Source organism: Oxyura jamaicensis, chromosome 27 (assembly GCF_011077185.1).
Source record: "Oxyura jamaicensis isolate SHBP4307 breed ruddy duck chromosome 27, BPBGC_Ojam_1.0, whole genome shotgun sequence".
Taxonomy (NCBI): Eukaryota; Metazoa; Chordata; class Aves; order Anseriformes; family Anatidae; genus Oxyura; species Oxyura jamaicensis.
In genome coordinates this window covers 5,540,072-5,560,131 of record NC_048919.1, presented here as the reverse complement: position 1 = coordinate 5,560,131, position 20,060 = coordinate 5,540,072, and the positions used below count along the sequence as shown (strand labels likewise).

Genomic DNA, 20,060 nt, shown 5'->3' with positions numbered 1-20,060 from the left:
ATTAAGAAGCTAATGTTTGTACAGTGCTGGGAGGCTGTGGAGCTCTGTAGAAGTGCAGAGTGCTGTTATAATGTTGAGTATTTCAGATGAGACACCTCCCCTGTGATGTACCCTGCTCAGACCACTTGGAGACTTTTCAAAATATTCTCTCTCTGTCTGCCAGTGTTCACTGATTTCATTTTACTGAGGTCTAAGGTACCACAGCTTCCTTGGGGTAGGGGTTGCACATCTTCAATACTGAGCACTTTGAGATACTGTTTCCTCAGTTTTCTGTCTTTTTCATGGCTCTCTAGCAGGGCTTCTCCTACCATCGCAAAGCCTCTGATACCTTACTGCAGGGACACTGAGGCAGGAGCCGAGGGATGCACCGGGTGTCACCACAGCAAGGTCACAGGGAGCTGAGGGGTGAGAGCTGCTGCGGCGTCTGCCCCCGCCTGTCTGTCGGCTGTCCTGCTGGTGCCACATCACCAGAAGTGACAAGGTGTTTTATTTTGTAAAAGAGGTATACGTTAACATACAGCTCATTCCGTTTTGTATTTTTTTTTTTAATATTGAGTGTCTTAAAATCAATTCCCTTGGCAAAAAATCATTTTGCTTTATAAAAAATTGCTAAAAATGGCTTTTATCTTAAAAGCTGCGGTGGGTGGCAGACGAGATGGTGCTTCACTGCGCCCCAGTGGCGTGGGGGAAAGGGGAGCATGGAAAAACGAGACGCGACGCTAAACCCGGGGGGGCAGAGGCTGTGAAGAGGTGGCACGTCCTGAACGGACTTCTGAGACCCGCCCGCACCCCGGAGGGGCCGCGTTTGCTCCCGTTTGGTTTTGATGCCCGCGGCTGGGTCGGGAAGGGAGAAAACGCGGAGGCGAGATCCGGCCCTCGGGGATGCGGGGCCGTGCGGGGCCGTGCGGGGCCAGCTGCGCTCCGCTGCCCGTGGGCGCTTCCCGCCGGAACGCGGCCCCGGCCCCGAGGGGCTGCGGGCTCGACGGGGCCCGGCGGAGCTCCGGGGCTGCGGGGCTCGGCGGCGCCCCCGCGTGGCGCGGGCGGGGCGCGGCGCGGGCAGGGCTGAGAGCTCCGCCCGCGCTGCCCCGAGTGCCGTCCAGGCGGTTACCTCCGGCTCCCCGACGTCCAGCCGTGTCCTGTGTTGCTCTGGGCCGCGCTGTTCTAAACCCGCTGTTGTACTTTTAAGCCTTAGGAAACAGCCCAGGAAACGTCCTGGGGATGGGCTCGACGAGGGCGGTGGCAGCTGGAGGCTTCCCCCGGCCGCTTCCTTCCCGACCCCCGGCGCCGTCCGCAGGAGTGCGGGGAGCGAGGGGCAGGACGCGGAACCCCCCTTGTGCTGCAGGACGCCTGGTTCCTGGCAGAACTGCCGCAGGGCTCAGCCTCCCGGTGCGAGTTCTGCCAAGGGGATGAGAAAAGGCAAAAACCCATATAAGAAGAAATGCTTAAAAAACGCCCTATATATATTTATGTACTTAGACTGTAAAGAAGCCAGACCTTAAAGCTGCAGAGGTCATGTTCTTTGAGTTACCATTTTCTGAATGGAAATGCACCATAACATTAGCACTTTCAAGCCCAGAATGTTAATGTCTCTGGCACTGCACAAATAAGTTTCTGGAACGGTACTCGGTCTGGTCAAAAGGTTTGGCTATAGTTTATGCAGAGCAACTCAGTTCACCTTTATATTAAGTTTTATTCGTTTGGAGTGGAGAGGAGGAGGGTGGATTGTTTGCAGGCTGCCAGAAATAGATGTGTGTGTTGCATAGGAGAGCCCAGACCCTTGTAGCAAGCAAGCAGTGGGAAGAGTAACGCCACCAAGATTTTCAGCTTTCATTTAAAACAAACCAAACCCCAACCCAAAGCGGCTTCGTGTTCTTATTTGGGATTTTACAGCTGCAGAAAATTGTAGTACAAGTAATCACTGTAGAAATTCTCTCAGACTTGTGGCGGCAGCGCCCAGCAGCTGGGCACATCGAGGTACAGCTGCTGATCCTGAGGGCACCCGACCGAGTCTGCGGTTTTGTGGGTGCCTGTTTTGAGCTCAGAGTCATTTTTCCTTTGAGACACTCGGAAGTCAGTTTGAGAGGCTGTTGTTGTGCTAAGGTTGTGCAGAAGAGCAGGTGACTGCAAGTGCCTTCTCTGTCTCGTCTGATCTCCCCCTTACCTTCCCCTGCACCCCATAAAAGCAGTTCTTCTTTGTAAAGTGGTGAAACGTCAGGCATCGGTGCTGACTGGTGGCAGGACCGGTGGCCGTGTCCTGCTGACGCTCAGCGCAGCGCTGGGCTGAAGCTCGGCTCTCTCAGGAGGGCCCTGGCTGGTGCCTCGTGAGCGCTTCTTTTGGAAGCGATCCTGATACAAACCAGCGTGGGCCCCAAAATGTTTTGCTCCAGCCTATCCTTTCAGCTCCTACAGCTAAATGTGATGCAGTACCACGGTGGCTATTTGCAACTGAGGACTGCCAACCTCAAGATTCAAATGCTGGCTTTAAAAGTGTGGGTTGTTTTATGCAAAATAATGTGTTCCTGATTCTATCTGTGCCATTGGGTGTTACTTGCCTTGGTTTGTGGTTTGGAAAGGTTTTTTGACTAACCACTGGGATATTTGGTTTTTAAGCTGAGATTCTCCAGTGATTCCTTGTTTCCTTAAGAGCCTGGGCTTTTCAAACCAAACCAAACCAAAACCAAGAATGACAACAACAAAAATACCACCACAACAAGCAAACAACAAAATGTTGTGAAATGTGATGTAAAATCTGAGCAGTTGAAGTCTGTAGAACCTCAGAGGAGTTATAATTCAAACTGCTTAGACTTTGGTGAAATGCTACTAACTTACTAATGCAGATTTTCTATAGCAAGAGTCCCGACCCCTTCATGCTTTTCCAACAGGGAAAAGCAGGATCAAAGTCTTCCTTGTTTTACAAGTGCAGGATCGGATAGAAGGATTTACTCCTCATACCTAGAGGACAGTCTTTAACAACAAGATGTTCTTTGGATTTTTTAGTAAGATGCTTAACAGCAGAGAGCTTGTGTGGAAACAGGGAGCGTTGGCTTACGGTCGCAGCTCAGAATTATTTGCAGCGGGAGCTGCCCTCAGCCGTGGACGATTTCCCGGGAGCGGGCGCAGTGCTGCCGGGTGCACGCTCCGGGGATGTGCCGGCCGTCAGCAGCCTTCTCATGGAGAATTGATCGTTGCCCATGTCCGACGTGTGAATTATTGGTGTGCAAGTTACTGTAGCGTGGGGGCTGGGATAACGAACGCACCCGCTTCCGAAAGGCCTTTTTATTCATGAGTATGTAAATCTAAAGCATAAACGCCTTGTGTCTCTATATTCTCCTCAGTAGAGGGATGATATGCAGGGAATGCAAGTTAACAGAATGTCGGGTGGAACTTCTTTAGAGCTTCTCTTCTGCCCTTTCTAAAAGAAAGCCATTCTGGCTTCCTAAATTAGCAGGCACTAGAGTATCTCCCTTGCAGTGTGTGCGGCACCGCTGCTCGGAGCGAGGCTTGCAGGGTGGAAGGAGAGGTGTGGGGCTCGAGGATGTGGCTCTTTGCCCCCTGTGCCCATGCAGATGCAGCCCCGGGGAGCCAGAGCTCTCGCCCGACTCGGGAAGTGGTGCTTTGCCCAGCCGCAGCGGTGGTGGGGCGCGGGGTGCAGATCTCATACTTCCTGCTTTCATCAAATGTACGAATAGTACGATAAAATATTTGGTGGGAGGGGTCTGTGTGTGTGCCCTAACAGGAACAGGGGTAAGAGATGGTTGATTTAGATGATCTAAAGGGAAGGGTAGATTACACCCTTGAAATGTACTGAGGTTGGCAAAGATCCTTTTTTTTAAAAAAAAAACAAAACAAAACAAAACAAAAAAACTTATTAGAAAATGGAAAAGCATAATGACATCATTAGAAGGGGAAACAAAGGAGGCTCTTCCTCTACTCAAATGACAAGATGACTTCTCTGAAATGAGAGTAAACTTCTCTTTGTTCATGGTGGGACACATTTGGGTGACAGCTTGAGGACACAAAGGCAAGCTAAACAGTGCTTTCCCCACATTCCTGGTACCTGTGTCCACAGACCCGTGGGGCCTTTCTCCCTTGCAGGTAAAAGCAAGATATGTTCCGAATAAATAATAATAAATAGCCTTGTCCTACAAACAAGTTTAGACTACTGTATGCTCACCTGGGTGGAACTGCTCAGGGGGATAATGGTGATTGTGCCAGTGTATTACAGGATCAATCTCAAAACACTAACAAGTCCTGAAATACAAAATTCCCAGCTGAGAGAAATGGTCTGGATGGCAATAAAAGCCCATGCTATATATACACATGAACACATGCTAAACTGCTACTGACTTCAGCGTGACTTAGGCATGTACATAAATATTTGCTTCAGTGTGAGCCACGGGGAATGCATTAAATTATTACTCAGGTTATGTAGTGCTAAAAATCACTATGTGCAAAAATAAAGCCACTGTCCTGAAGAATTTAATTTTTAAACACTGGTGATAATAAATTTTGAAGTGAAGTGTGTTAAAGGACAACTGGAGGGAAGAAAAGGCCTTTTTTACTTTTCATTTCTTTTATTTCTCCTCTAAATGTAAGTAATCAAGTATAACTTTATTCAGCAGGCTTTTCCCTAGAGCTGTTGTACCTGCCGGTTGCATTACACAAGCAAAGAGCCTACACTGGATGTTCTGTCATTGTCGTTTTGCAAGAAGGCGTTTTGGTGTTTATGTGCACATGTGTATTTTAAAGAGTAGCTTTGTTTAAGGCTTACAGTGATGAAGTACTTCTTAAAACAAGTTAAACTTTTATTGTTTAACCCTCTGAGAGATGTGGCAGCTGAAAGAGATTGCATGTCCAAATTGATTTTTGGTCCGTGCTGCAGGGTAGCTGCAAGTGTGTGGGCACGTCCCTGTGTGCGGTGGGGGCGCAGCCAGTGGGGCATTGAGCAAACACGGGCACTTCGCGTTCTAATCCAGTGTCACAGGAAGAGCAGCCGAAACAATCGGCATCATCCTTCACCCTGATAATGCTTTCTTGCCAACTAATAGCTCCTTGTTCATCAAGGAAACGAATGTGTGCCGAGGTGACACGCTCTTCACCCACTGCTCTTTGTTCTAGGGTCCTCCAGACTGATTGTATCAGCTCCAGCACTGACAAATATCCCCCCAAACTTTAACACTATGTAAAATTGAGTTATGGGGTTTTAAGGTTAGACTGCTCTGGCTGAAGGTTGATTGTCTCCGAGAGATAAAGGAATCAGTACTCAACAATAACAAAATCTTTGCCATAGGATAATGTCTGTTATTGAGCTCACAGCTCTCTTTATTTGGTTACAAAGCTTCACCACTATTTTTTTTCCCTGCACTCATAGGTTAAAGTGGGAGCTGCTGTTTGAAATTGGTGAATTGCTGCTGTTCCTCTATCCACCCTCACTCCGTGCTTGAACAAACACTCTGGCAGATAGATCAATTCCTTCAAACATCCCATCACCCAGGGCTGTGTGTCTGTGGCCGTGGTTTTTAATCGAGTTACCCTCACAGTGGCACCTTCCTAGCAGCAAAGCAGTGCAGAGGTGCCTTTGGCACTTGGGTAGCCTTTGGAGAAAGAAGCCTTGACTTCCTTGCCTGCACAAACCCCAAGAGCTTGCTAGACAAATCAAGGACTAGGGGAAGGAGAGCATTAGACTAGTTTTACAGTAAGGGTCAGTCATCGGAGTAGAAGTAGTAATTCCCACTGTGCTGGGGCTGGTGTGGAGTACAAGCAACTTGACCCAGGTGGGATAAAGAGCCTGTGGTGTAGGCGGGGATAGCACCTTAATTTTTAGAAGCCTCAAACACCTTGCTCCGATTCTCTGGCCAAAGAGCCGTTTTGCATTTAGTAATGAGGTTTGGTCTGCTGTAAATGTGAATGGTCTGGTAATACTCTGCAGAGGATCAAAGCATTACAAAGATAATGAATTTGGGGGAAGGAATCAGAAGTTTATTTTAACTTTAAATGGATAGTACCTGGGGCAAAGGCATTCAGTGCTGAGACGGTCTTACACTGAGGGCAGCAAGGGCCTGCCAAAAGAGATGCCTCGGAGGGGCTAGCAGATGGGCAAAGAAGCCACAAAAACCAAGGGAGGACAAAATTTAGTGGAGGGAAGCTCCCAGTACTCTCTGAACTCCTTCCAGATCCTGGAAGCACTCTGCCTCTCCTGATAAACACCTGATGCATGGGGTGTGTGAAGAAGACATGCATGGTAGGGATGAACTTTCCTTGAAGATTTGGAACAGTCAGGTGGTTGGTGTCAATCTTTGAATATAGAGGGTGGTGCTGTCCACCCCCCATAACTTGTCTCTTTATTTTACCCACTTTTAGTTACCTAAAAAGACAGAACTCTGCTGTCGCCCAACGGCTGTGGCCTATGGGCATCTGCAGGAGACACCTTTGGTTCAGTGAAGCTTACAAATCTGCCCTGATTTCTGCTTCCTTAAACTTTATTCAAGATGTTCTCTATAGGTATTTAAACCCTTAAAGATTAGTGCTGCACATGTCACTTAGTGGATGTTATAAAGGTGTGCATTTAGCTGTCTTGTAAGTTTTGAGACTTGTAATTTATCTCTGGTGTATGGACTTGATGCCTGAGTCAGACCAGTTTTCTGACCTTCTCTGGGATGCATGCATGGACGGGAGCTGAGGCCGGCATCCTCAGTGGTAAAACACTTAGAGAAGTGATTTACTTATCGTGGTGCTTGAAAACAAACCTAATTATTCCAGGGAGCCGTGGACTAGAGGATGAGTGCAGACATCTCATGCCTGTGACCTTGGAGGGACGTTTTCCATCCTGTTCTTGCACCCACTGTTGGTGTGCTCAGGTGTGAGTTGCCAAGATATCAGGGCGGATCCAGTGCTGGGATTTAGCCTGTGCTGATGTTGCCTCGTGGCTGGAAGAAGCCCACTGTTATCCTGACTCCACTCCTCTCACTTGGTGGCAGAAGTCCCTCACCCCTGTGCACAGTGGCACTTTTACCAGGTAACATTCACCTGAACAGACCAGGGCTTCTGATAGAGCAGCTTGGCTCTCAGTGACCCACAGTATGCTGCTACTTTATAAGTGGCCCTGCCCAATTTATTTTGAGATCAACAATTACATTGCAAATTTCTATTTATTCCTGTTTGCCTCATAGCATTCCCTGGTGCTGGATGTGCTCCGAATTACTTTTTTGTTACCCTAGTTTATTCTTTAGTGGGTTGAATCTCATTTCATTATTCTCTCCATATTCCTAACCTCTCTATGTCCCCTACTATTATTTCCTCTGCTTTCACTTGATATTTGCATTACCACCTAATTTAGTGTCTTCCTGCTCATTGAATTAATGGACTGTTTACTTGCCTTAGATAAAATGGGGACTAATACCCTGCAGTACCCCAACGCAGACGCTTCTCCCCCACATGACAGAAAGCCATTTATCACCAGCTTTTGTCTGTGGCCCTTGGGCCAATTTTCAGTCTGTGACGATTGCTTCTATCCAAGCTGAGGTAAATTAATTTTTTCAGTGAGATTTGCTGTGGCACCACATCAAACGCTCAGTAAAGTCTCTAGATATATTGCATCTTCCACATTACCCTTCATCTGCTAATTCTGTTGCTTGATCAGAAAGGCTGACCATATGTGCCTAAGGTCATTTGCTCTTTACAGACCCAAAGGTTGCTTGTTGCTAAGAAAGCAATTATTTCCTAGGTGCTCATAAAGTAATTTACTCCCTTTTTGTTTTTTTTTTTTTCATCTGTTCTGTTATTTTATGAGCGTGACATTAGATTTGCCAGAGCATTTTTCAATTTCACGTTGGTATTGTGTTTTTAAACTTTGGTGCTACCTTTGATTATTGCCCTCTACGTATTTCTTAGATCTCTGCTATGATTATAAGGAATCGCTTGTAACGTTTGGGAACGTTATTATCGTAATTCCTCTAAGACTTCATGTAAATGGAATACATCCGTCTGTTCCCTTCAGTGCTTCCACCTGTGTCCTAGCGCTAGTCTAGGAAGCCCATGGTTACCTGAGTAGTCTCTGTAGGAGCCGTGCATGACTTCTGCTCCTCGAGTTGTGATGGCATCTCCTGAGTGGGTGAGAATTCTGTGCTGCCAACACCTAGCTACATTTGTCATCTAGCAAACATCAGGGTGGTGACACTCCTCTTAAGATGGGTTTCCAGTTTGCTGTCTGTCAAGGTTGATTTACAGTTGCTTTTTTTTTTTTTTTTTTTTTTAAATCTGTAAGTAGAAATGTACGTCTGCTTTGAGTGCCGTCCTGGGGATCTGCTAGCTCTGCTTGACCAGCTACAGCAATTACTTTTTGGGGAAAAATGTATTGTGTTTTGAATCAAGGAAAATTTTTGTACCCCACTGATCTAGGAGAAGTTGCATTGAAACAGAACAACAAACTTTTATTTTAAAATGCAATTTGAATAAGTGGATCAGAAACACTTCCATTTTGTATTTAAGGTCTTTCAAAGCCACTCGATAATAATAATAAAAGAAAACAAGAGAAAAAAGGAAGACACTTGAAAAACACACAGACTTTTGCAATGGAAAACTAACCAGCCCTACCAAGGGAAAACAAAGCCAGACAGTATTCGGATTTGAATATTCTCCTTTGCTTCTTTTCTTTGATATGCAAACTTGCTGCAGATCAAAGAACTCTGGGAGAAGAAGGACAATAGTGTGGAGCGTGGTGACTTTGGGTTTTGGTTCCTCCGTTTGATCCCCTGGTGGCTGGAGTAGTGCTGGGAGAGACGAGCAGTGCGCTGCCCCCCCGGACGTCCCGTCCACCCCCTGAGCTCACTGATCAGCGGGGGAGCTGAGCTGCCTGCGCAAGGGGCACGCGCACAAGCCCCGAGGTTGCAGAAACTGCCATAAAATGGCTATAGCTCTGTTGTCTACAAAGCCTCCATCCCTCTTGGGTACCCCAGTATGCTAAATCTGTGGGTTCAGGCTTGGGGCAGGTGGTAGGATTTGCTCCTTTAATCTTCAGTGTCTATTTATTACAGTGGAGCTCCAGGGCATCTGAGCATGGCCTTTCTCGCCAAGAGACCATAACAAATGGATGCACTACCTCTTTGACACAGAACCGAGGTTTGCGCACCACCTATCTGTGCAATTCGGCGTTGGCTCTTTCTGTCTCTGCTGCTTCTTTTGTTATGATGCTGATAAGACTGGAGAGAGCAGGAAGGGATTTGAATGCAAAGAGCAGCTCCGGTTGACCTTACGCACCTGCCCTCCCCGTTGCTTCCTGTCCAGTCCGGGGTTAATATTTCACGGGGGGGATGCTCACCTTGTGGATGAGAAAATGCTCTGCCGCAGGCCATGGGACCATGACTTCGAGTAACCCTTTTCCCTTTGTTTACTCTTAGATATTGAACCCTCTTGCAATTGCTAATTATTTTTCAATTACCCAAGACAAATGCGCAGGTTAGGGAGGTGCCATTTCTCAGTGACCCTGCTTGTCAATTGCTGCAACTCTTTACTAATGTTGGAGCTGATTTTGTTAGATTTTTCTTGTTAGTTTTAAAGAATAAGAGAAAATATCTTGAATTGCAGAGGTAATGTAAGCCTTTCTCTGTCTCCAAATGCCATGAGAAATTAGTAGGCTAATGACAGTTATGGGAAATTCCATCCTCTCATTGCAGCTTAATTTTATTTTTTAAGGAAAAAAAAAAGAAGAAAGTGTCTTCAGAGAAGGTGGGGAACCACAGTAAACCTCAGCCTTATACAAGAAGGTATGACAGACTCGTCCTAGTCTTCCAGAGGATAACTTAATTACTGGAGTGACACTTTGTGGTGCTACCGCAGCATCAAAGCTCTTTTGCACCAGTTCACAGCTTTGAAGAGCTCACGGTTTGATAGGCAAGCAGGCAAGGTAAAGGATGAGGGGGAAGATGTTAGAGGAGTATGAGGTGATTTGACTCGGGCACATCCACCGGATGAGGGTGAGGAGCTATCATTTAGCTGGAAACGTCTGTTCTCGGCAGCTGGGTGCCTGCCGGGTGAGGTGCTCCTTGCTTGGGGCTGGCAGCACCCAGCTCTTGGGCTCCTGGCTGTGGGGCTGCAGCAAGCGGCGCCAGACTCTGCCTCGGGTTCCCTGCCCTTGTAGCGCTTTTAATCCCCGGGTGAGGAGCCCAGAGCCCCGGGGGGGCCGCAGTGCGAGGCCTCCTCTGAGTGGGGGGTTCAAGGCTGCCCTGGGCCGTGCTGGTGTGGGTGAGTGGAGCTGCTCCGCGTGCTTCCGTCGTGGGGTGCTTGCCCTTCCCGTGTAGAGCTGAGCTGCCTGGCTCCCTGGTGAGGCAGGGAGCTGGAAAAGCCCCGTGCTTTTCACATGAGATGTATTTCTCAGCCTGTCTCCAGGCAGCTCACGACCCAAAGGGCATCACTTGAACGCGCCAGCAACAAAATAGCAACCGGGGGGAGGGAACAGGAGGACAGAGGAAGATGGAAAACCTCCTATACAATAATTAGAATAAAATTGGGGTATCGAGAATACAGGGGTCAGCTTCTGTTCACACCAATATGGCTTTCACCTTGTAGAGAAAGGCCTGCACCAGGTAATTAGGTCAAGTCAATGATTATATATCTTTAAGCGAAGTGGAAGGGACTGTAATTGTGATGAAATTTGTTTGAAGAGGGAAAGCATGGGGAATTTTGTTTAAAGGTAACGAGTTCAAAGGGTAAATGAAGTTCAAGGTTCAGTTCCTGTTCACTCCTAACAAAAAAAAAAAGAAAAAAAAAAAAAAGAAAAAAACACCCACGCGCACCAAGCAGCCAATATTTCTATCAGATGAGTTGCTTTATCTTTTGGGGAAGGGAATGGGATCATATCCCTGTAGGAAAACTGGAATTAAAACAGTGACAGCTCTTTAATGGGGCTTTCTTTCTTCAGGAGCCAACAGAAGGGTAAACCTTGTGTAGTGTTCTGTTTTTTTTTTTTCTTCCCCTCGTTGGTTTATTCTTCCTTTGGAGCACACTGCCACATGCAGCCACCTTGCATGCAAATGGGTGACATCCCGAGAAGGGGCTTGTCTGTGATATGCAAATACCCACTTTGTTCACAGGAACTTTTCAGAGAGGCAGCTGCCACGGCAGGCCATGAACCGTGGGGAGAGCTGCCCGTGGTGGGGGCATTCAGCAGGATTTCAGCTTCCCGTAAAGGTTTCTGGTGGAACAAAAATGTTCCTCTTCATACTTCCAAAAGGCCTGTTTTCTTCCCGGAAAACATGGGGCCCAGTCGGTGCCAGTGGCTGTTGTGGTGTGATGGGGGGCACGGCGGGCTGCCTGGAGCGCAGGGAGCGCTCGAGTGTGCCCGGACCTGGGAGAAAAGGGTGCAAGGGAAAACGGCCCGGGCTGCCCTGCCAGGGGCTGTTTTTAATTGCACATCGAAGTGTGGAGACGTGGGCTAATCGTTACGACGAGGCCACCAGGACCTCCGGCCTGTTCCTCGCAGTATTGCTACGTGACTGTGGCTACGGGTTTGAGTGTGCCACCAAACCTGCTCTGTGGAACAGAGGTGATCGGCCTTGGGGGGCTGGTGCCAGGCTCCCGCGCAGCCTCGGCCACAGCTGGGGCTGCCGCCGTGCAGCGCCGCGATATCGGCCCGCGGAGTTGGTGACGGGAGGGCTGGGCTGCGAGGCCCCTGTGGGAGAGGGAGGCGATGCTGGCAATGAGCGCGCTTCTGCTCGCGCGGCCGTTGAGCCTCGCTGCTGTTCTCCCCGATGGCTTCATCCTGGGGCGGGAGCCTTGTACTGAGCACAAAGTCACGTCGCTTCGCCTCATAGGGAAGTAACCTGCAGGGTTTTGGTGCTGACCTACTTGAAGGAGGAAAGAACCAGACTAACTCCCCCAGGAAGCCTGGAAATCGAGCGGGGGCCTCTCGCGTGGCGTGGGCCTGGGGACGGAGTGGTGACAGGGCGGTGTCGGCCCTGGCCCTCCCCGCTCGGTGCCTGCAGCCAGCCGACGGGCGAGCGACCCGCGTGGCAGCGGGCACAGCACCGCCGCTGCCCAGCTCGAGCTGAAGGGTGTCCACACTGGCAGAGCTCACCAGAAGTTCAAGGAACAGCCGCCGTAGCAATATTAATGACCGCGAAGGGCATGCAAAGTTCAGAGTTCCCCTTCTGTTTACACCACTGAGCTTTTTCTCCCTTTTCCTGTTGCCCCCGGCCTGTCTCCCACGTGCACTCTGTGTAACCAGTTCTATTCTGCGACATTTTAATCTGGTTTCGTTTCTTGCCCAGAAAAATGCGCAGCAGCTTTGTGTGGCTGACAGAGGGTGAAGGGTGGGAGCGCGGGGGAGCAGGGTGCTCTCGCGATCAGTTCAAGGTTCACTCTTTGTTCGCATGCAATAAAAAGTCTTCAGTTATCAGGTATTTAAACCCAAATCAGCAGTTCCATATCCGTAACCTGAGCTAAGTGTTCCTCCATCTAATGGCCGTGCGGCTGTCGTTTGCAGCGAGTTGGGTGACACTCGATTTGTACTCGGTGACGGGAACAGATGGGCCCTCATTGTGAGCGCCCGCCTGTATGCAAATGTGAACGGAGTTTCACCCGGGCCCGGGCCTGACCTGACCACGCACAGGCATTTACGCAGCGCGCCCAGCCGGGGGGGGCGGCCAAGGGCGATAAAAAATGGCACTCGGATAGTACCAGCGGCAGGTCAAGTTTACCATCCGTCTTTCAGCGGGACTGAGATGGCAACACAGTTATTTAGTTTCAGTGCTGATGTTCGTTGCAATAAGCTCCATCATTTCACCTGTTTATGAACCCGGCCTCGTACCGGCTCTCTGCAAAAACGAGGCGAGCTCAGGCGAGCGGCGCCTTGCTCCCACCGGGATGAGGACGGGTCCTGCTCTCTGCTGGGGCTTCTCTCCCTCGTTTCATCCCGCAGCCCACGTCGTTGCATTTTCCTCTGCGACCCCCCACCTTTGTATTTTGTGGTTTTGTTTACTTCTTCAGGAGAAACAGAAACCCGTCTGTGCTGAAATGAGCTTTTTTATTATTTAAAAATTGAGAAAAATGATAATTGATGCCAGAATAAACAAGCAGCATTTTAGGCATCGGTTAACAGTTTTGCATGTACATAGGCAGTATACAATATATAATAAATCTTACCATTTAAATGTGCAACCCTTCATTAGAGTGAAAATATGAACAGCTGTAATCGCACATTTACGCCGGTGACAGAGAAAAATCTGGTTACAGTTGTAATTTTTCATGCTGATGAAGAACTGGGAGCAGGTTCTGAACACTGATTCTGTAACTGTGGAATTTTATTCCTCCATCCCCGCTCTTCTTTCTCCCACCTCCCTTTCCCCCCTGCCGCCTCTCCCCAGCCACATACAGTAGTGTAGCAAATTAGCGTCTTTTGCTCACAGCAATGCTCCATTTTTATATTATTCTCCGGCTCATCAGAAAAGTAGATTTCTCATGCCAATTGTAGAGCCCTCTCGGCTGCTGGCTCCTATGGGACTGACCCCCCAAACTGTTGTTAGGATGAATGGTTGCACTTCTCTGGGACATCTGTTCTTCAAGGGATGCTGTGAGCTGGAGTCTGGAACTGATATAAAAGAAACAGTCACTACAAATACAGTAAAACCTTCTTGCTGCAGTAAATCTTATTTCTTGCAACTTGGCTTCCAGCAAGTGAGCGGCACATCTTGGGAGAGGTGGGCTGAGAGGTTGAATGCTGCCTTTTTTTTTTTTTTCTTTTTTTTTTCTTCCCCCTCTCTAAAGGTGGAAATGTCCATTTTGCAGAACTGGAGCCTGAAATGCAGTAGCTGTAACCATTGCAAAGCATCTTGAAATTTTCCTGTCTTGTTTTTATAGTTTATCGTTCCTACTGTAGAAAAAAACAGAACTCATATATATTTTAGGCAGTTGAGCCCCTGCTCAAATCATCATGGATAGAAATGAATGGCCAGAATTCAAGCTGGTATTTGTCCAGTCGGCACTTGTCATAACTGACAGGGATGATGAAAATAAGGCACTTTGTACATATCGAGAAATTGAGGGCTTCTGAAATGGTTTTATTCCCTCGTTTTTAGTCATTGAAAAGTGGGTAGATCATTAATTTCCTGTCCTGGAATAAGCAACTGCTCTGAACATGTGGAAGGTTTCATACATATATTTGTAACACAAACATACACTTGTGCTCTTGGACGGATGATTGCCATTTGACCTAATATTCTTACCTTAATGCGCCAAGGTCTTTATTAAACCATTACTTAGGCATTACTTGTATGGACTGCAGGTCACGGGCAAAATTCTCAGTGAAGTCAGAATAATTACTAAATAAAACTGAATAAAGACTTCAGGATTTGGCCTGTTCTTTGTGACCTTGAAATTGCTCTCCGAGGAAATTCTGGCAGGTAAAGAGAATTGGATTTATATTCTGATGTATGAAATTCTGGTCGTCTAGCTTTAACAGAAAACTGACTGTACGTTTGTTCAAATTTATGGGGCTAACTAAAGAATTTGTAAATGATTTTTTTCATTATTTTCTGGAGGAAGAAAAGCTGAGGGAGGTAAAAGGTGACTATTAGAAAATTATTGGTCACCTGAAAGCATTTTTTTTTTTTTTTTAAAGCAGGTTAAAAAGAGATTGAATTAAACTAAAAAAAAATGCTTTCAAGCAAGTTGATTTTATTAATTGCTGCCTTACCAAAATGAGCTTAACAGTTTTCTGGTTATCTGCTAGAATAAAGGAACTTGATATAAGTCTATTTTATTTTATTATAAAATAGAAAATCTTGGGAAGCTGGAAGATGCTTCTGGACACAGGAGTGTGTACGTGCTTAGTACAGCCGAGTGCCCTTTAGAAAATAACTGTAGAATTCATTCATCCAAAGTGCAGCAGCTTCTTATTACTGTCGACTACTCAAGCACCCCTTAAAGTGTGACTGTTTCACATTAAACGAGTTATAGAAACAATCTGGCTAATTTTCTCTAAAAGGTTGCAGTGTATTTCCAGAACACACAAATTTTATTATTTCAGCCTAATCCTGCAGGTCCCCAATAGGGCAAAGCTCCAGCCGCCCTCAGAAGAGGCATGGTGGGACCCGGCCATGCAGGGGACTGGATCAACACCAGCTTCTGAAATCCGCGTGTCCAGGGGGCCTCGGGCAGCTCCCCGGGGAACACGGGTGTCTCTTGAGTCCTCTGCCTCGCTCCCCTCCTGCTGCTGCTTGCCAGCCTTCCCCTGGAGCCCCACACAGGTGAGCTGGCCTTGGGGGAAGACAGGTGGACTGTGCTGCCATGAAGTCACGGAGAACGTTGTTTCCCTGGCATTTCACATGCCCTACTATATATTTTTTTATTCTGGTCCACCCTTTTCTCCCCCCCCCCATATTATTCCTTAAACAAACAAAAGCAGCTAAGGGCAGTTAGTTTGGGGGGAGCTTTGCGGGCAGGTTTAGGGAGCGCTCGCTGTTGGCCGAAGCAGGGGTTCGCACTGTGGCTGGTTGCAGCTCTGGCCCCTTCGGGTCAGCCCGTGCCTTTCTGGACTCTGTGCAGACCCCTGCGCTGGCGGCGACTGGAGAAGGGGTCCAGGAGCCATCTCGTGGCCGTGGTGCCGAGCCGCAGCCGCCTCGCTTTGCTCCGAAGGTGGGAACTCAAGGAGAGGCGAGAGAGAGGGGGGACCGCGTTCAAATATAAATCAAAACCATCAGTCACTGGGAATCCAGAGAAAGCGGCATGGGATATAAATAGAGGCTATAACTGCAGTGACAACCAGGGCTGCAGTTGTAAATACTCATTATCTTTCTTAATATGACACCGTGTGGATCAGGAGAGCTTGGGAAATTACAAACGGAGGAAAAAAATTAAAACCGGGAGAAGGGAATCGGGTGTTTTTAAACCTAAAATCTCTGTCCAGCTTTTCTGTAACACAATAAAAAGCCCCCCCATTTATATTTGTTATTAATATATATTAACTTAGCACCCTGTCTCCTCCCTAAAGCTGAGTGAAAGCCCCAAAGACATCTGTTTGCATACATTGTGTGTCAGGCAACATCAGATCTGAATAGAATTTATCTAAATTTTATATGCATGGCTTGATGTAAATTGAAATAAATTGTACGGCATACTCTGCGTGGACATATTGGTTTTTCCGTCACTGCTTGAACTTTTAACCTCGGGGTTTGAGCCGGTCACACGCTGACCCGTCTGAACTCTGCTGGTAGAGCCAAGTCTGGAAAGATGACCTTGCAGCCATGGCAACCCCGAAAGATAGTCCAGGCCTCCTCCATCCTCCCCTTCCCCCAGCCCTGAAAACCTCAGACAAATTGGTTGCATTCGGCAGCAGCTCGGGCAGTTCATCCCGAGCCCCATCTCCCAAAGATGCAAAAAGTTTTGTTCTCCCCGCTCCGCCCGCTGCCGAGACTCCTCGTCGTGTCAGCAGCTGGTGCAAGGGCACGAGAGGGCGGATGGCTGCAGGCACTGTGGCACGGGTGGGACCCTGCTCTGCCTCTGCCAGGTCGCTTCTCTGCTCCCCCTCGCACCTCAGTTTCCCCATTCACATAGCAGGAAAGCATACCTACTGTTTTTTAAAGCTTTGGGGGTCCCAGGCAATAAACGTGAGGTACTTGTTTGTTATGCATCTGTTTATAACGTGGTGACGGTTATTGCTGTTTACCTGGCCCGTGTTAAATTCCTTTAAAGCTAGCTGGCAGCAAGCTTTACTACGACCCTTCTCAGAGCTTAAACAGAAGTGGGCCTTTGCAAACAGGATTCTACTTCCCAGCTGACATCCTAGGCTCAAAACGTACAGTGAAACTCCCAGAACTCTACTGCTGCCTCTTCCATGTTGCCATCCAACTCATGGAGTGCATTTTGAGTTTTATGGCTATCAAATGCTGAATTTATTTCTTCATTTCCCAGAATTTCCAGAGAGCTGCAGAGTGCTTTGCCGTTGAAAGGGGCAACTGGCAATCCAGGCAACTGCCGAGTGGCGTGTTTGTGAGCACACATGTTCTGCACGCAGGAATAATTTCTGCTCCGGTTGGAGTTGTGCACTTGCACCTTATGCAGTACGTTATTGTAGATGTATTTATTGCATTATGTGTGCACATAACGCTGTAGGGTACGTGCAGGAAAGCACGTGCCAGGGCGCACAGGCAGGGGCCAGCTGCTCGGGGTTAATTGCTGAGGTGCCACGGGTGTGGAGGCTGGGAGACCGCACGTTCGATTGCTGCTCTGTGCTGTGCCTCGTACTCCCCAGTGGCCATTTGGGTGATTCACTTCTGTGCCACGACTCTTCCTTGCGCTCCAGAGGAAGTGAAAAGGCTTTCTGTGGCTATGAGCGGTGCCCAGCACCGTGAGGCCAGGTGAAGGGCATCTGCCCCAGCAGTATCCGTCTCCAAGCTGTAAAAAGTCTTGTGCAGGTAGGGCCGGGTTGGGAAGGCCAGCTGACTGGAGTTAATCTTTTTCCCTTTGTCACTCTGGTGAAACCCCTGTCGTCTTTTGTCCCAGAAGAGGTCTTGATTCAACTTTTTTGAACTTGAGAAATGCCAGTCTTTGTTGTTGGAAGTTATTTTAAAAAATAATTATGCAGAATCTCTCTCTGAGCTCCAGAACAGAAAATGAGTTGTCATCAGTACCACACGTAAGCATATGCTTAATTGCTTTCCTGAGTTTAGGTGTCTAAAGGGCCTGACTGTGAGTTCCGGAGACCTCGGAACAGCTGTGGAAATACTTGCTCTAAACAATGAAAATACAAATAGGAGTGGCATTACCTACTAGGTCAAAGGCCTTGGGGGTAATGTTGATCCTCATCCCAGCCGCAGAGTTGCCTCAAGAGAGCTGAACTCACAAGAGCTGTGCTTTTGTGGCTGCAGTGATGCCCTTGAGGACATGGCCCAATCCTCCGCAGCGCTGCCATCCCAGGGAGAGCCCAGGGACGGGACCCCTGGACCCGCACAGCTCCTGGGGGGAGGAAACAGGACCAAGAGGTTCTGCGGGTACCAGAATGGGGGGTGAGGAGTGGAGTGTGTGCTTTCAGCTTGTACGGGATTCTGCTTCACCTGCAAGACAACCTCTTTGCACCTTACCTCTGCATCAGATTTGTTCATCTGTGGACGTGGTGTGCCAAGTTCTAAAGCTTTATAGTGTCTGAAGTACCCTGGGAACCGTGAGTGGAAAGTGTCGGCGCTTTGCTTGCTTCTGTTCCCTACCTGGGCCAAATTGCCAAGTTCCAGTGATGTGTGGTGTCTTCCAGACAACAGAACTTACAGATAATTTATTTAATAAATGCAGCTTAAAAAAAATAATTCTGCTTCTAGCTAACTGAGAGTAAGTCATATTTCATCATTACAAAGCAATAAGCAGGCTATAGATCCCTGTTTATGGCCTGTTTTATCTGTATGACTTCATTGTCTTATTTTTAAAAATTGTTATAACCCTATTATTATGAGTTAATAGATATAGGGCTGTAAGCATAATGTAAAACAACTTTTGCAAATCAGCTGCAATCTGTGTGACTGAGACCTTTTTTATGCAAGGAGCGCAGGAGGAGATTGCTGGTCCTCTGCTGATGTCTGGTGCCACATGGGGCTGGTAGCGTCAGCGTCTGCATCCCCGCGGAAGGAGGCTATGTGAGAAGCTTCGAATACAATGAACTGAACCCCCGGCAACTCCACAATACTCTTTCCTTTTATATCTGTTGCAAACAAAATCTGACTCATCGGCATGCAGGAAAGCGCAAACACGCTCAGTAAGGCACATGCTGTTAGTATTTGAGGGCCTTCAAGAGAAGTGCAATGCAAGGAAACTCGCAGCAGCACAGCAAGAGTGCACGCTGCCCCCAGGGCTTCACGAGCTGGGAGCGGGAGGAAGGCAGAGCCCCTGGATGTTCGCTTTGTCCCTTACCTCTTCAGCTGGAGATTTGCTAGCAATTACTTAGAGGAAAGTAGCAGACATGTAAACAGCCCAGCAATTAATGTTACAGCTCCACATTGGTAAAATTTGTTTTTTAAAGTTATTTGCTTTGCCCAATGTATTTTTAACGCACTAAAATGTGATAATAAGTACATAACTATTACAAGATGCTATTGTGAAGCAGGCTGGTATGTGGGTTGTAAAGCATCAGGACTATTTTGTGCAAAAACTCCCCTTGTAGATGCTTCATACCAAGAAAAGCCTTTTCTGTTTTCACCTTAGTTGGGTGCATGTCTGAAATGTGCTCTTAGCAAGGGTACAGAGCTGTTGGGAGCAGGCAAGATCCCATATGATGCTCTGCTGAGAAGCATCAGAGCATTTTGTGCTCTTTCTCTCATGTGCAGAAGGTAGAATCTCTGCCTGGCTTACTTCTGGTTGCCTTTTTTGTTCTTCAGTGGCTGTTTTTCTACATCTTAACCTTATTCTGACTGGGGGGTTAGTCCTTATCAGCTGTTTGGACGATGCTGGAGCATGAGGTTTTTCTGAGGCTTGGCACCTCACGGCCCTAGATACAAGCAGACAAGTGGCACAAAACCTCAGACTTTCAAACTTTTATCAAGGTTTGTGGCAATGTAGTGGTGCTGGGGCAGGCTCCTCATCTGGACAGTGCAGGTGTTGCCTCCTGGCTTGGCATTGGTGTCGCTGACCTCTCCACTTGACAGCTGGTGCAAGTTAGGAATTGCACGTATTTCTTTGCATACACTGATTTTTGTGGAACTGTTGTCTGTGCCCAAGACAGATGGTTATTTTGGCTGTGACAGCGCAGGAGCCAACGCTAAGCACAGCAGCCATGGCTGCTTTCACTCTTGTGGTGTTGCTGGTGGACTAGGTAGCAATTATTTCTTTTCTGCAGAGTGAGTGGAGGACTAGGAATTGAATCAGAGAAACTGAGTTAATGTTAAATTAAATCCTTAAATGCACTGTAGTCCCTAACGCATTGCACGCCCGGGCCAGTGGGCCATGCCACCTGCCCTTTATTTCATGTGTATTTTTCCTGTGTGTACCAGATAGACCTAATTAGTGCACAGTCCTGTGCGTAATTTCTTGCACACTTAGTTTTCTGACATCCAGCACTTGCTGAAAACATGCACGGTGCATGTTTG

General features: G+C 47.8%; 1 protein-coding gene across 3 annotated transcripts in view; it reads left to right on the top strand.

The window, feature by feature from the left end:
- The window catches only part of SKAP1 (src kinase associated phosphoprotein 1), a 140,443-nt gene that overhangs the window by 33,804 nt on the left and 86,579 nt on the right, over window positions 1-20,060 (top strand). The gene's annotated exons all lie outside the window — the stretch shown is intronic.